The sequence below is a fragment of the Arachis ipaensis genome, chromosome B07 (genome assembly GCF_000816755.2).
Source record: "Arachis ipaensis cultivar K30076 chromosome B07, Araip1.1, whole genome shotgun sequence".
In the NCBI taxonomy this organism is placed as follows: Eukaryota; Viridiplantae; Streptophyta; class Magnoliopsida; order Fabales; family Fabaceae; genus Arachis; species Arachis ipaensis.
This window is the reverse complement of record NC_029791.2, coordinates 88,507,627-88,520,746: the sequence shown is the minus strand read 5'-3', so window position 1 is coordinate 88,520,746 and position 13,120 is coordinate 88,507,627. Positions and strand designations below refer to the sequence as shown.

General features: G+C 38.2%; 1 protein-coding gene across 1 annotated transcript in view; it reads left to right on the top strand.

Moving 5' to 3' along the window:
* The window catches only part of LOC107607425 (probable protein phosphatase 2C 25), a 47,268-nt gene that overhangs the window by 14,837 nt on the left and 19,311 nt on the right, over window positions 1–13,120 (top strand). The window lies entirely within an intron of this gene.

Here is a 13,120-nt window from a genome sequence, read left to right as displayed (position 1 = left end):
ATTAACTTCCACGTTAACTAGGTTAACGCGGGAGTTAACATGGCTTCTTGGGGATATTGTGTGTTCATCCCAACGTTAGTGACAATGTTTGGTGTCACTAACGTTGTCGACCACCTAGTTTCTTCACGTTAGCTTCCACGTTAACTAGGTTAACGTGGGAGTTAATGTGGCTTCTTGTGACTTGGCCAACGTTAGTGGGAAAGTTGAATGACACTAACGTTGGCGTCCCCCTTTTCTTCTTAACGTTAGAGGCCATGTTAACTAAGTTAACGTGGCAACTAACGTGGCCACTTATGAGCTTGGTCCAACGTTAGTGATAATGTTAAGTGTCACTAACGTTGGCTCTATTTCCTTTCTTCCACGTTAGAGTTCACGTTAGCTTAGTTAACGTGACTCTTAACGTGGGCAATTATGGCTTCGAGAGCATTATTGGCAATGACTTTTCTCATTAACTTTGCAAGTTACTCCCATTCCACGTTAGTGTTAACGTTATTGTAACTAACGTAGCTACTAATGTGGTTCTTCTTTGCTTCCTTTGTCTTGAAATCAAGCAATAAAGTGTATCAAAGTTCTAGTCCAAGTCATGGGAAATGCAACATCCAATTTGTCATTTAATTCATGCAAAATCCTCATGAAATCATGTAAAGTGCACAATGTATGCTTGAATCAAGATGTAAATGAATATCTACCCAAAACTAGCTTATTTCCTAAGGAAATGCATGAAACTACCCTAAAAACAGTAAAGAAAAGGTCAGTGAAACTGGCCAAAATGCCCTGGCATCAGACTGTCCCTCTGTCGCGCATCGTCAACTCGAGTTATCCACAAACATAATCATAATTTATATCCAACACCCTCACTGGTGTATATTCACAGGGGCGAGCTCATCCGGAACTTTCACAGTGTCCGGCCACACTTGCGACATAGGATCAGCAGAGTATCGAGTCTCCACCTGGAGCACGTGGTGGCTAGCCACTGCTTTCACCCAGGGAAACTCGTATCTCAGATAGATGAAGTGTAACATTCATAATAATAATCAATTCAGCATATATGCAATAATCACAGCCATACATTAGTATACATCTCAGCCATTCCGGCCTACCAATCATAATTCCATACTCAGCCCTTTCGGCTCAAAAGATATTCAGCACTCCACCATCCATCCCAACTGCTCACATCATCATTATACATTATACTCATCATTACATCCCTTTTCTTCCCCCACAAGTTACCCATTTACTAGCCTTCTCTCAAACACTAGGCATTTAACATCAAATTAAGACTTAAGGGATGAAATTGGGGGTTTATAAGTGTGAAATAACATTCCGGAAGGTTACGAGCTTGTTGGGAATGTGAAGAGCTTGAAAACAAAGTTTTAGAAAAGAATTGGGTCACGTGCGGACGCACAGGGGTGTGCGTGCGCATGCCCAGAAATATTTTTTAAACGTGTCCGATGCACAAGTCCGTGCGCACGCACAGAAAGAAAAATTTTTAGGGTAGGGGCACGTGCACAATGCATGCTAGTGCTGCCACCAGTGTGTCATTCCCAACGCGTGGTTGCGCACAGGCTTGTGCGTACGCACAGCTCACAATCTTTCGTTGGTTTCGCGTGCACACAGGGCGTGCTGGCGCTGCCAGCAGCAGCCCTGTCTTTGCGTGTGCGTGCACACAGGAACCAAATTCTCGCCGAGTGTGCGTCCGCACAGGTTTGTGCGTCCACACACATACCAGAAATCACAAATTCTGCAGAAGTTGCAGAATTCAAATTTTTTGGCTCGAACTTCCCACAATCATATCTCCTTCCACAAAATTCAGATTTCAAACAAATTTAAACCATTTTAAAGCTTATGAAATTGCCTTTTATTTGATATAAAAGTCATTAAGTTTCGAAAACAATAACTCAAGATATGATCTATGGAAGTTCACCAAATTTTTATTTTTACCAAAACTCATAAACTCCCAATTTCAAAACATACACTTACCAACTCATTCAAAAACCAGCCAAACTCAATGTTTCAATACCAAATGCTTACATCCGCTCATTCAATCATCAACCCACCAAATCCGCCATATTTAACCAAATTTTGAGGTGACAATTCCCACATCAAAATCAACAATTCACACATAACAAATTCACATTTCAACTCATGCTCCTCAACAAGAGCCTCAATGCTATCACCAACTCTACATATCGAACCATATCACACCCAATTTTCACAAATAGTACCAACATTTATCATCATTTCGCAATTTACTATATTCACATACAACAACAAGATTCATATCAAACCATCCACATCATTAATGATTCATCTCCTATCCTAGGGTCTCTAGCCTACGTTTTCACACCACATTAAATTTTAGATACAGGAAACCGAAACTATACCTTGGCCGATTCCCGTTCCACCCGGAACACTCTCAAATCAACTTCCAAGTTTTCCAAAGCCTCACCAACAGATTTTCAAGCTTGGCATTCCATACCAAAGCTTTCCAAAACCACCAATCAAGCTCCAAAACACATATATACAAAGCCTAAGCCACAATATCATATAAAAACACCATGTAGTACCGGATAAATTGGGGAAGGTACAGGTCTTTACCCTCAATCACGCACCAGATAAGAGTAATCATGGCAGCTGGCACCTCAGTCTCGTGAGTGCTCTGCATCACATAATTGCTTAGGATTTGTTGCCATAGCCGAGCCTCATCATTCAGATAAATAATTTTAATGCCTTTTGGGGTCACTGTTGACTTACCCATAACCCATGGGACAGCAGGATCAATAGCTATAGTGCGCTTCACTGCTTCCCAATAAATCTCATAAATCTCATATCTTCTTCAGCCTGTTGATAACCATCTGGCTGATCAGATTTAGGCATGAAATGGAGGATATCTTCAATTGCCTCCTCAGTAACTAGAATCTGCTTCCCTCTGAGCTGTACTGCATCCAGGGTCGTTTTAAAATAGTTGCAGTAAAATTCTCTGACCCAAGATGCATTAACCTCAGTCAAATCCCTCTCCAGAAAGAACCAGCCTCTCTGTTTGATTTGGTCTATGGTGTACTATTGTAATTCGGCTGGAATTCGGAGGGTCTTTTCTAGATATAGGTTCCTTGAAGTTGCAAAGACTAGATACTTCAGTTCACAGTATCGGTTTGCAAACTTGACTGGGTTGGTTGCAGGCACTAATTAATCAGCTTTTTCCTACGGAGTAAAATTCTTCTCCCGCTAGGAATCATCATGCAGTATATCCAGGATAGCCATAGAGGACTCTCCTCTTTTCTGTTTGCCCGTGCCTGCTTTAGCTTTTTCTTTCCCTTTAGGGTCAGACAACCTGAAAAGAAGAGGTTCTAGGATACAGTTTATTAAACTAAAGCAGGAAAACAGGTAAGCAGATAGTATTTTAGCAATATAAGCATAGATGGGCAAAAGAGGAATAAAATAGCAATATAAGCATGAAGTAAGTTACATAGATGTAGAATTTTGGGCTGTATGCAAGCTAAAAGTCAAAGAATTGAAATAAAAATCACAATCCAAGATCTATGATATGCGAAATGCTTGTTTATCAGGAACAACAATAATCATGCCTTGAAATGGGTTGAAAGTAGTTAGTTGAAAACTAAGAGAGAAGTTAGAAAGTTAATGCAGTTAAGAGTTAAAAAGTGAAGTTAAAGTGAGTGACATGGTATTGTAGTTCCTAATTAACAAAAATTGCACAAACTTGAAGAAGCAGCAACTCACATTCAAGCAGAGAATGCAGATTATTGATGATAAATCATAATAAAAGAAGTGCAAAATGAATAAAATCATCAATAATGTGATTTAACTAAGAAGGGAACCAGAAGGAGTAGGAATGCTAGCCCATCCTTCCAGGAATTGGCTTGAATGAAACCAATTAGTGCAGAATTCAAAAGTATCAAAGCCAATTTATGAATTAGAGTTGAGTGAAATAATTTGCGGAAAAATCGGGCAGCATTCCGGTTATAAATTGGACGTTCTCGGGTAATAAATAGCAACAGAAATTCAGTTCATACGACATGAAAGTAGTACATAAAAGAGTAGTAATTAGCAAGTCACATGAATTTAGAAGAAACAAACTCAATCTTCTGCAAGAAATGCAATTTAGGTTGAATAATGTTAAAACAACATTAAACAGTAATGAACAATATATTAGCAGTATTATCAGCACAGCAATTTCAAAATTGCAAAACAGAGGGATAATGAAAATGATGCGTACGCGTGAGACATGCGTACGCGTCGAATAGAATTGTGCTAAACACACAATTCTAGCATCGTTTTGGCACAACTCTCTGTTTCAATTAAGAGGGCAAAAATTTTCACGCGACGTGTACGCGTCGCCCATGTCCACGCGTGGTGTGTGTAAGTGAAAAGGAAGCGTACGCATTATTGACGCGCACGCGTGGCCCAAATTGTGCCTAACGCATACCAGCCGCATGATTCCAGCCCAACTTTCTGGGCGTTGGATTGATATGCCGAATTGAGATCGACGCCCACGCGTGGTGAGGCATTTTTTTAGAGAATATGTAGAATGCAGATGCTAGTACGGATGTTATGAATGATTCTAGGGAATATAAAATAAAATAAAATAAAACTAAAAACAAACAAAACGAAATAAAATTAAAATTGAAAAAGGAACGATCATACCGTGGTGGGTTATCTCCCACCTAGCAGTTTTAGTTAAAGTCCTTAAGTTGGACATTTGATGAGCTCATTGTTATGGTGGCTTGTGCTTGAACTCATCCAGAAATCTCCACCAACGTTTGCAATTCCAATAGCCTCCGGGGTCCCAAACTAGACACGTAAAGCCTCGAGCAAGTTAAAGCAAGTGTTCTGGCTCCAGAAGCGTTGATTGTCAAAATAAATTCCAGAATCCCAAACCTTGCTTTTGTACCCGTCCTCGCTTTTATCTTTATTATTCCAACGGGGCGGTACACAACTTGAATTTTCACTGGGATACCCAAACTTCTTCCAAAATTCATTCAATCGAGCTCTATACCAATCCTTGCACTTTCATTTGGAGCGTGGAACTGTATTGAACTTTAGATGCCAACTTCTATCACTAACCATCTCCCTCTTACTCTTAAAGCCACAACGAGCTCTAAGTTGGCCATCGGTTTCAAGCAAACCGTATTCAAGTAGAAAGGTAAAGATAAAGGCTAAGGATTTTACCCACTTGAAGTTTGTATTGGGTGGTAATGACCTTGGGAGAGGTGTTTCCAGTGGCCTTTCAAGCTCCACTTCCTTGTACTCCTTGGTGAATAGTTCCACTTCCTTACAAACCTCTTCAACTGCAACCTCGTCTTGATCAAAGTCTTCAATTTCTTCCTCATCACTCAAGTCATAGGTTGGAGGTTGAGAAAAATCTACATCTACATCATCTTCATATTCACTTGGGGCAGATTCTTCAGTCTCAAAGAATTCAATTACGGATGCAAGTTCATCACTAGGAGAGCTTGATTCATGATCATCATTACCAAGGAAACTTTCTTCTTGATTTGTTCCGTCCAGTTATTCATAAGATACATGCCTTGGGGGTTATGCACTATCCTCCTTAGCATCAATTGCAAATTTCTGGGCGGAATTCTCCACAACTCTCGATTCCCATGGAGGTTTAGCGTCTCCTAAGTCTTCAACCAATTCTTCTTCCTTGATAATTTCAACTTCCTCTACTTGTTCCAGTACAAAGTTATGCTCTGTACTGTCAACCGGAGCTTCTAGTGTCTCCTTCATGCTACGTTTTTCATTAGATTTTCCACATGAAGCCATGGTTGTTCCTTGAGTGCCGGAACGTCGGGAAGCTAATTGTTTTATCGCTTGTTTCAGTTGATTAAGGGTTGAATTAAATTGATTTGCTATTTCCTTGCAGCGAGCCTGTGATTCTTGGGTTGATGGATATGGACATGGTGCATATAGAAGTGGTGGTTCTTGGGATTAATTGGATTGGAATTGAGGTGGATAAAGGTTATGGTCATATGGAGGTGAATGGTTGTAAGTGGCTTGTGAGTATGGTGGTTCGAGGCTATGTTGAGGAGGTAGTTCATTGGCATATGATGGGCTTGTTGGTAACTACAAGGGGGTCTACCATATCTATCATCTTGGTATGCACCTTGGGATGGCTCTTGACCATAGTAATTTGGTGGAGGTGGTTTGTCACGAAAGGGTCCACCATAACTATTGTCTTGGCATGCATTGTAGAATGGTCGTTGTCCATGGTATCTTAGAAGGTGTTGTTGCCAAAAGGGTTGATTAGATCCTTGTGGCTCCTTCCATCTGTGATTGTTTCGACCTTGATGCATGTTCCTGTTATAGCTTCCATTCCTTTCAACAACATTAGAACCAAACTCAAAGCGACGGGGGTGAGAACTCATAGTAGCTAATAAAAATTAAAAACAAAAACGAAAACAAATAAACAAGCAAAATAAAATATTTACAATAACCAATAATAAAGCACACAATTGCAATTCCCCGACAACGGCACCATTTTGACGAGAGGACTTTTGCTAGTAAAGAATTTTATAAAAATAGTCACGTTGTAGGTATAGCTTCTAAACAAGAATCCTTTCGTACAAAAACTTTGGTTGTTACAAGTAACAAACCCTTAATAAAATTGATAACTGAAGTATTTAAACCTCAGGTCGTCTCTCAAGGAATTTTAGGGAAGTATGATTTATTATTGGTTATGGAAAAGGGTGTATTTTTGGGGGTTTTTGAATTAAAGAACAAGTAAATTAAATGACAAGAAAAATAACTTAAAAATTAAGAAAAATCTTGGCAAGGTATGAGAACTGAAAATCCCATCCTAGTTATCCTTATCAGGTGTGATGAGAATTGTTTATTACTCCCACTTACTTAACCCTTACTAAATAAAGGAAAGTCAAGTGGACTAATCAACTTGATTCCTCAAGTCCTAGTCAACTCCTATGGAAAGACTAGCTTTAGAGGGATCCAAATCAATCAGCAATTTCTAATTTTCAATCAACAGCTGAGTTTGATAACTCAAGTATCACCAATTACTCAACCAAAGCCAAAAGGGAGAAAATCTATTCGAATAAAAATGCCTTTTCATCAATTAAAGCTAAGAATATAAAAAGCTAAATTAAAATCATAAATCTGAAATACCTCAAATTATATTAAATAGAAAATCAAATTAAACATAGGAATTCATAAGCCAATTTGGGAAAGTAAACAACTAAAGTAATAGAATGAATAAAGTAGAAGAGAATATAAATTAAAGGAACATTGAACCTGGAATGAAGAAAACAAAGAAATCCTAATCCTAAAACCTAAGAGAGATGAGAGAACCTCTCTCTAGAAAACTACATCTAAAATATAAAATTGTTCGTAATGAATGAATTTTGATTGAACGATTTGATTCCCTCATTCTCCAGCCTCTATTTTGTGTTTCTGGGCTTGGATTTGGGCCGAAAAAGGGCCTAGAAATTGCTGGGGGCGAATTCTGCAGCTTTCTGCACGTGGCGTCTGTCACGCATACGTGTGGGTCATGTGTGCGGATCATTTGGATATTTTCCTTGCCATGCGTACGCGTCAGTCACGCGTACGCGTCGTTTGTGCTCTGTGCCAGGCACGCGTCCGCGTCGTCCATGCGTGCGCATCGCTGCCATTTTCTTCAAAACTCATTTTGTGTGTTCCTTCCATTTTTTCATGTTTCCTTTCTGTCCTCTAAGCCATTCCTGCCCTATGAAGCCTGAAAATAGTTAAAACACAGATCACGGCATTGAATGGTAATAAAGGATAATTGAAATTAATATTTTTAAGGCATAGGAAACATGTTTTTACATATATCACAGAATAAGGAAGGATTTGTAAAACCATGCAAATTATATGAATAAGTGGGTGAAGAATTGATAAAAACACTCAATTGAGCACAAGATGAATCATAAAATAGTGGTTTATCATTGATCCTGAGAATGCAACATCTCTTGATCTCAATGTTCTTTTCATTCTCAATTCTTGTCATTTATTTTTCAGCAACTTACATTCTTGCAATTTAATTTCCAGCACCTTATATTTTCGTGATTTACCTTCTTGTTCATTATTACTTTTATTTAATTTTATTTCATTTACATTTCTTGTTTGCTCATCACTCAAATATGAACGTCTAACTAGAAAAATCAATTAACTATTGTTTTCTTAATCCGTTAATCTTCTTGGGATCGACCTCACTTACCGTGAGTTTATTACTTGATACAACCCGGTGCACTTGCCGATAGTTATGTGGATATTGTTGTTTGTAAAATTCGTATTAGCGATAGTGGAAACAAGCTAGAAATCAAATAGTTGAAGAAGAGATTGAAGAAGTGGTCGAAGAAGGATTTTTTGGACAAGACATGGCAGATAACAACAATGCCAATGACCCTCCACTCAGGAGAACTCTCGGATCTTACACTAATCCTAATCCAGCGAGTTGTGGAAGTAGCATTATTACACCTACTGTTCGAGCCAACAATTTTGAACTAAAACTGCAGCTTGTTATACTGGTTCAACAAAATTGTCAATTTAGTGGAAGCCCGCAAGAAGATCCCAATTTATTCATCTCTAATTTTTTGCAAATCTGTGATACTGTCAAGACAAATGGCGTCTCGGCTGAGGTTTATCGTCTACTGCTCTTCCCTTTAGCTGTAATGGATAGGGTTAAGCAGTTCCTAAACAAGTTTTTCCTGCTTTAGAGGTGACTAAGCTCAGAACTGACATTCAGATCTTCAGAAAACATGAAGGAAAGTCCCTCTATGAAGCTTGGGAGAGGTATAAGGAGATGCTTAGAAAGTGCCCTCAAGATATGTTCTCTGACTGGGTCTAGCTTCAGATATTTTATGATAGGATCACCCTCGCCACACAGGTTGGACTGGTTAACTCAACTGGAGGATCTTTGCATATGAAGAAAACCACTGAGGAAGCACAAGAATTGATTGAGATGGTGGCCAACAATCAATATCTCAACTCTTCTGAAAGATCAATGAAGAAAGGAGTCAAGGATTTAGATGCTTCGGATACTCTTTTGGCTCAGAATAAAGTTATATCCCAACAAATCAAAGCAATTACTCAACACCTAGGAGAAATGCAAGTCTCGGCTGTGAGTTCTCAAAATAATTTCTATGGTGTAAGTAATGGATTCTCTTAATGTGAAAGCATTCAGTATGGACAATCTTCTCTAGAGCAAGTGAATTACATGGGCAACCCTTCAAGACACCTCAGAATGACCCTTTCTCCAAAATCTATAATCCTGGATGGAGAAATCATCCAAATTTTGGATGGAAAAACTAAAGCCAGAGGCCCCAGGGGATACTAATCTTTAAGTGGAGCACGTGTAGCCTACCCTCCAGCAACCAATTCAAATTACAAAAGCTCCACCAAAAGAGAGAATTCTAGTGCCTAATTACAAGCCAAAAATTCCATATCCTCAAAAGCTCCAAGGGGAAAACAAGGAAAAGCATTATTCCAAATTCTTGGAGAAATTCAAGACTTTGCACATCAAAATTCCATTCATAGAAGCTCTTGAACAAATGCCCTTGTATACAAAATTCATGAAGGAATTGTTGTCCAAGAAGAAATCTTTAAAGGGTGGCCAAACAGTGGTGATGACTAAAGAGTGCAGTGCAATTATTCAATGGAACTTGCCAAAAAAGAAGAAAAATCCGGGGAGCTTTCAAATTCTTTGCACTATTGGCAGCATTATCATTGAAAGAGATTTATGTGATTTGGGGGCAAGTATTAATCTAATGCCTTTATCTGTGATCAAGAGGTTATAAATTCAAGAGTTGAAACCCACAAACATAGCTCTATAATTGCAGACAAATTAATGAAGCTTGCACATGGAATAGTTGAAAATGTCTTAATCAAAGTGGGAAAATTCTTCCTCCCAGTGGATTTTGTTATTCTTCATACGGAGGAAGATAAGCATGCCTCAATCATTCTAGGGAGACCTTTTCTAACCACTAGAAGAGCCCTTATTGATGTTGAAAAGGGTGAATTAATGTTGAGGGTGCATGATGAGAATCAAACTTTTTATGATTTCAAGACCATGAATCATGTAAAAGAGGAGGAGGATTGTATGAAGGTTGAAGCCAAGAATCCAAATTTGAAGGTAGCACCAAATGAATCACCCCAAGTAGTACATTCCTCATACTTGAGTAGAAAAGTAGAGAAAGAGAAGGTGCAACAAGTTGAACACTCAACTAAAGCCTCAAAAATTTTGCAACCAAAACCTCCCTTTGCAGTCAACAAACCTCCTGACATAATACACTAAGTTTGGTGTTGGGTATGCACCAAATAAGGAAGAAGCTCCTAAGAAAAAAGTACCTACAGGGTAGAGAAACAAGAAAATTTCTACTGACGACTTTTTACCAGGGGACAAAGTAGTGTTATCTCACCACCCACTATTGCCATACACAATGGGTAATGTTCTTTCCTTTGAACATCGTGAGCTAACATATGAAGACAGAGGGAGAAAATTCAAGGTAAGAGGTGTAAACCCCCTAAAATTAGCGAATAATTAGTCCATAAATTAAATTTTAACAAAGAAAAAAATGAGAATTTTGACACTAATTTCAAAGAATTTAGCCTAAGGTTGGGCCAAACAGGCAAAACCGGTTGAATCGGACCCAAAATGGACCCAAGGCCCAACCAATCAGTCTAGACACTTAAAAGAAGAAACACTCTTCTTCTTCTCTTCAGCTAAAAGACACTGAACAATGCTCAAGGTGAGGGAGAAGGATTCCACACCCTAACCTCCATTTCAAAGAACCATATCTCATCACTTCGAGCTTCGATTGCCGCACCGTTTGCAGCCACGCGACCACCGCGTCAAGCTCTATGAAACTATCAGAACAATTTCATAACTACCCCTTTGATTTTCAAAAATCTTGAGTATTCATGTTGAGATGTCATTGATTTTAGTACTCTAGGTTCGATTTAGCTTGAGGGGCTTGCTGGGCTTGGTTCATTTGGTCCGTGGGTACAGTAAGGATCGTTAACCCTAGTCAATTTCATGAATTTGTGTATTGGGTATTATGTCTTGGATAAATGTATGTGTGGTAATGTGAATTACACTCAAGAGAACCTTACTTTTGTATCCTTTTTTTATCTTTTGCTTCAAGGATTAAATTTTTGTTTATTTCAGAGAAGTCGTAATAATTCTCTAAATCCTTGTTCCTTGTACATCAACATTCTTTGGTTCAAATTTAAATATGCACTGTTCATGTCATGCATTCAGAGCCACAGAAAATACTACCACATTTGAATGAATGAGACTACTCTAAAAATTAAACTCAATTTCTCATGCACTACATCTTTTCTTCTTTCTTTTTGATTTCAAGCTCAATGGGCAATAAATGAAGCACCTTTCAACATTAAAGCAAATAACATAAAATTTTAAAATAGTAGAACTAAACTAGAACCTAGGAATTTATCTAATAAAGGATCATGCACTAAACGAGACAAAATAGCAGAAAATCGGAACATAACATAGTAAGAGCGGAAAAGAATATAGAATGAAAGGAACTCAACCACCTCAGTTATCCTAGTGGCCGTTTTATTCTTCAGGCTGTGCTCCTTAGTAAAGGTGATTCGCCTCCCTTTGGTACCATAAAAATAAACAGAAAAGCCATAAGTGAAGCAACAACACCAAACTTAAAGGTTTGCTTGTCTTCAAGCAAAGAAGCACTGAAAACAAAAACAAATAGTATGATGAAAGAAGAATAAAAGGATAAAATAACAAGAGATAATTAGGATTTGGGAGGGAGAGAGAATGAAAATCAAAACTGGGCGGCGCACTAGTGGAGTTGTGCGGCGCATGCGACACGTGCGCATACAGCATGCGTATGCGTGGGTCGCCCGATTTTGAAAGTGACGCGCGTGCCTGATGACAAGTCATCTTAGCCTATTTTAACTAGTCATTTTCTTTTGTTTTCATTAGAATTATGCATTTTCTTGAGCTACAAGTAAGCCAATTAGGTAGATTTTCATGTTTCCTTTGATTTAATCAACCATGTATGAATTCATGCTATTTCATGAGGTTTTATACTATAATTGTCACATATTATGAAAGAATGAATATCTCATGATTTTAAGCATAGCTTCCCGTGAGTTTTTATTACTTGATACGACCCGGTACACTTGCCGGTTAGATTTGTGTGTTTTTTGAGAAATTCATTGTTCCACCAAAATACTCATCAAGTTTTTGGCGCCGTTGCCGGGGATTGATTAGATTGATAATGATTAAGTGAGGTGGTGATCTAGATCAAGCACTTTTTCTTTTCTGTCCTCTAATTTTCAATAAACCCACTAACTGTTTGAATTTTTGCCTAAGCTAATTGAAACCTCACTTTAGCAATAGAGTGAAGTTTTCTTGGTTTATCTTGCTGAATATGATTCTCATAGCTTGATAAGTAAACGAGAGAAGTGATTTTCGTTCATTAATCTCTCAAGTTTACCAACTGTTTGACACATGGTGTCAACTAATCCTCTGACTACATTCTGGCATGAGAATATCCAATTTTCATTTGGATTGTTTGTGATTGTGCAGGTCATGGAGGAAAGGAGTCCTACAGCAAGAGGAGAAAAACTGAGGCATTATGATTTCCAGCCTCCATAATCAAAGAGCAAGATGTCAAGCTAGTGACAATAAAAGAGCGCTTGTTGGGAGGCAACCCAACCTGAGGTAACTTTTTTTTCATAGCTATTTCAATAAAAAGGTTACTTAGTTTTATCTATATTGCAAGAAGCTAAGTTTGGTGTTGCACGCCAAAACAATCTAAGGGAGAATGAAGGATTCTAAGTTTGGTGTTCCACCAAAATTTCATCATAAAATATATTCTCACCTTCTGCATAATGCTAGCTTCAAGCAGTTAGATAAACTAGTCAACTATTTTGCTATTCTTTAGTTTTCAGTTTTGTCACTTTTGAAAAAAAAAAAAAAAAAGAGTTTTACATATGGTTAATCTGATGTATGAGAACCATTGGCAAGGTACTAAGTTTGGTGTTCCCACACCAAAGTAAGTACAAAAGCCCATAAATAAATCATGCATGCTAATCATTGTTTCTAAGTGCTTGGGGAACAAGCAACTTTCAATATCATTGCAGAGGT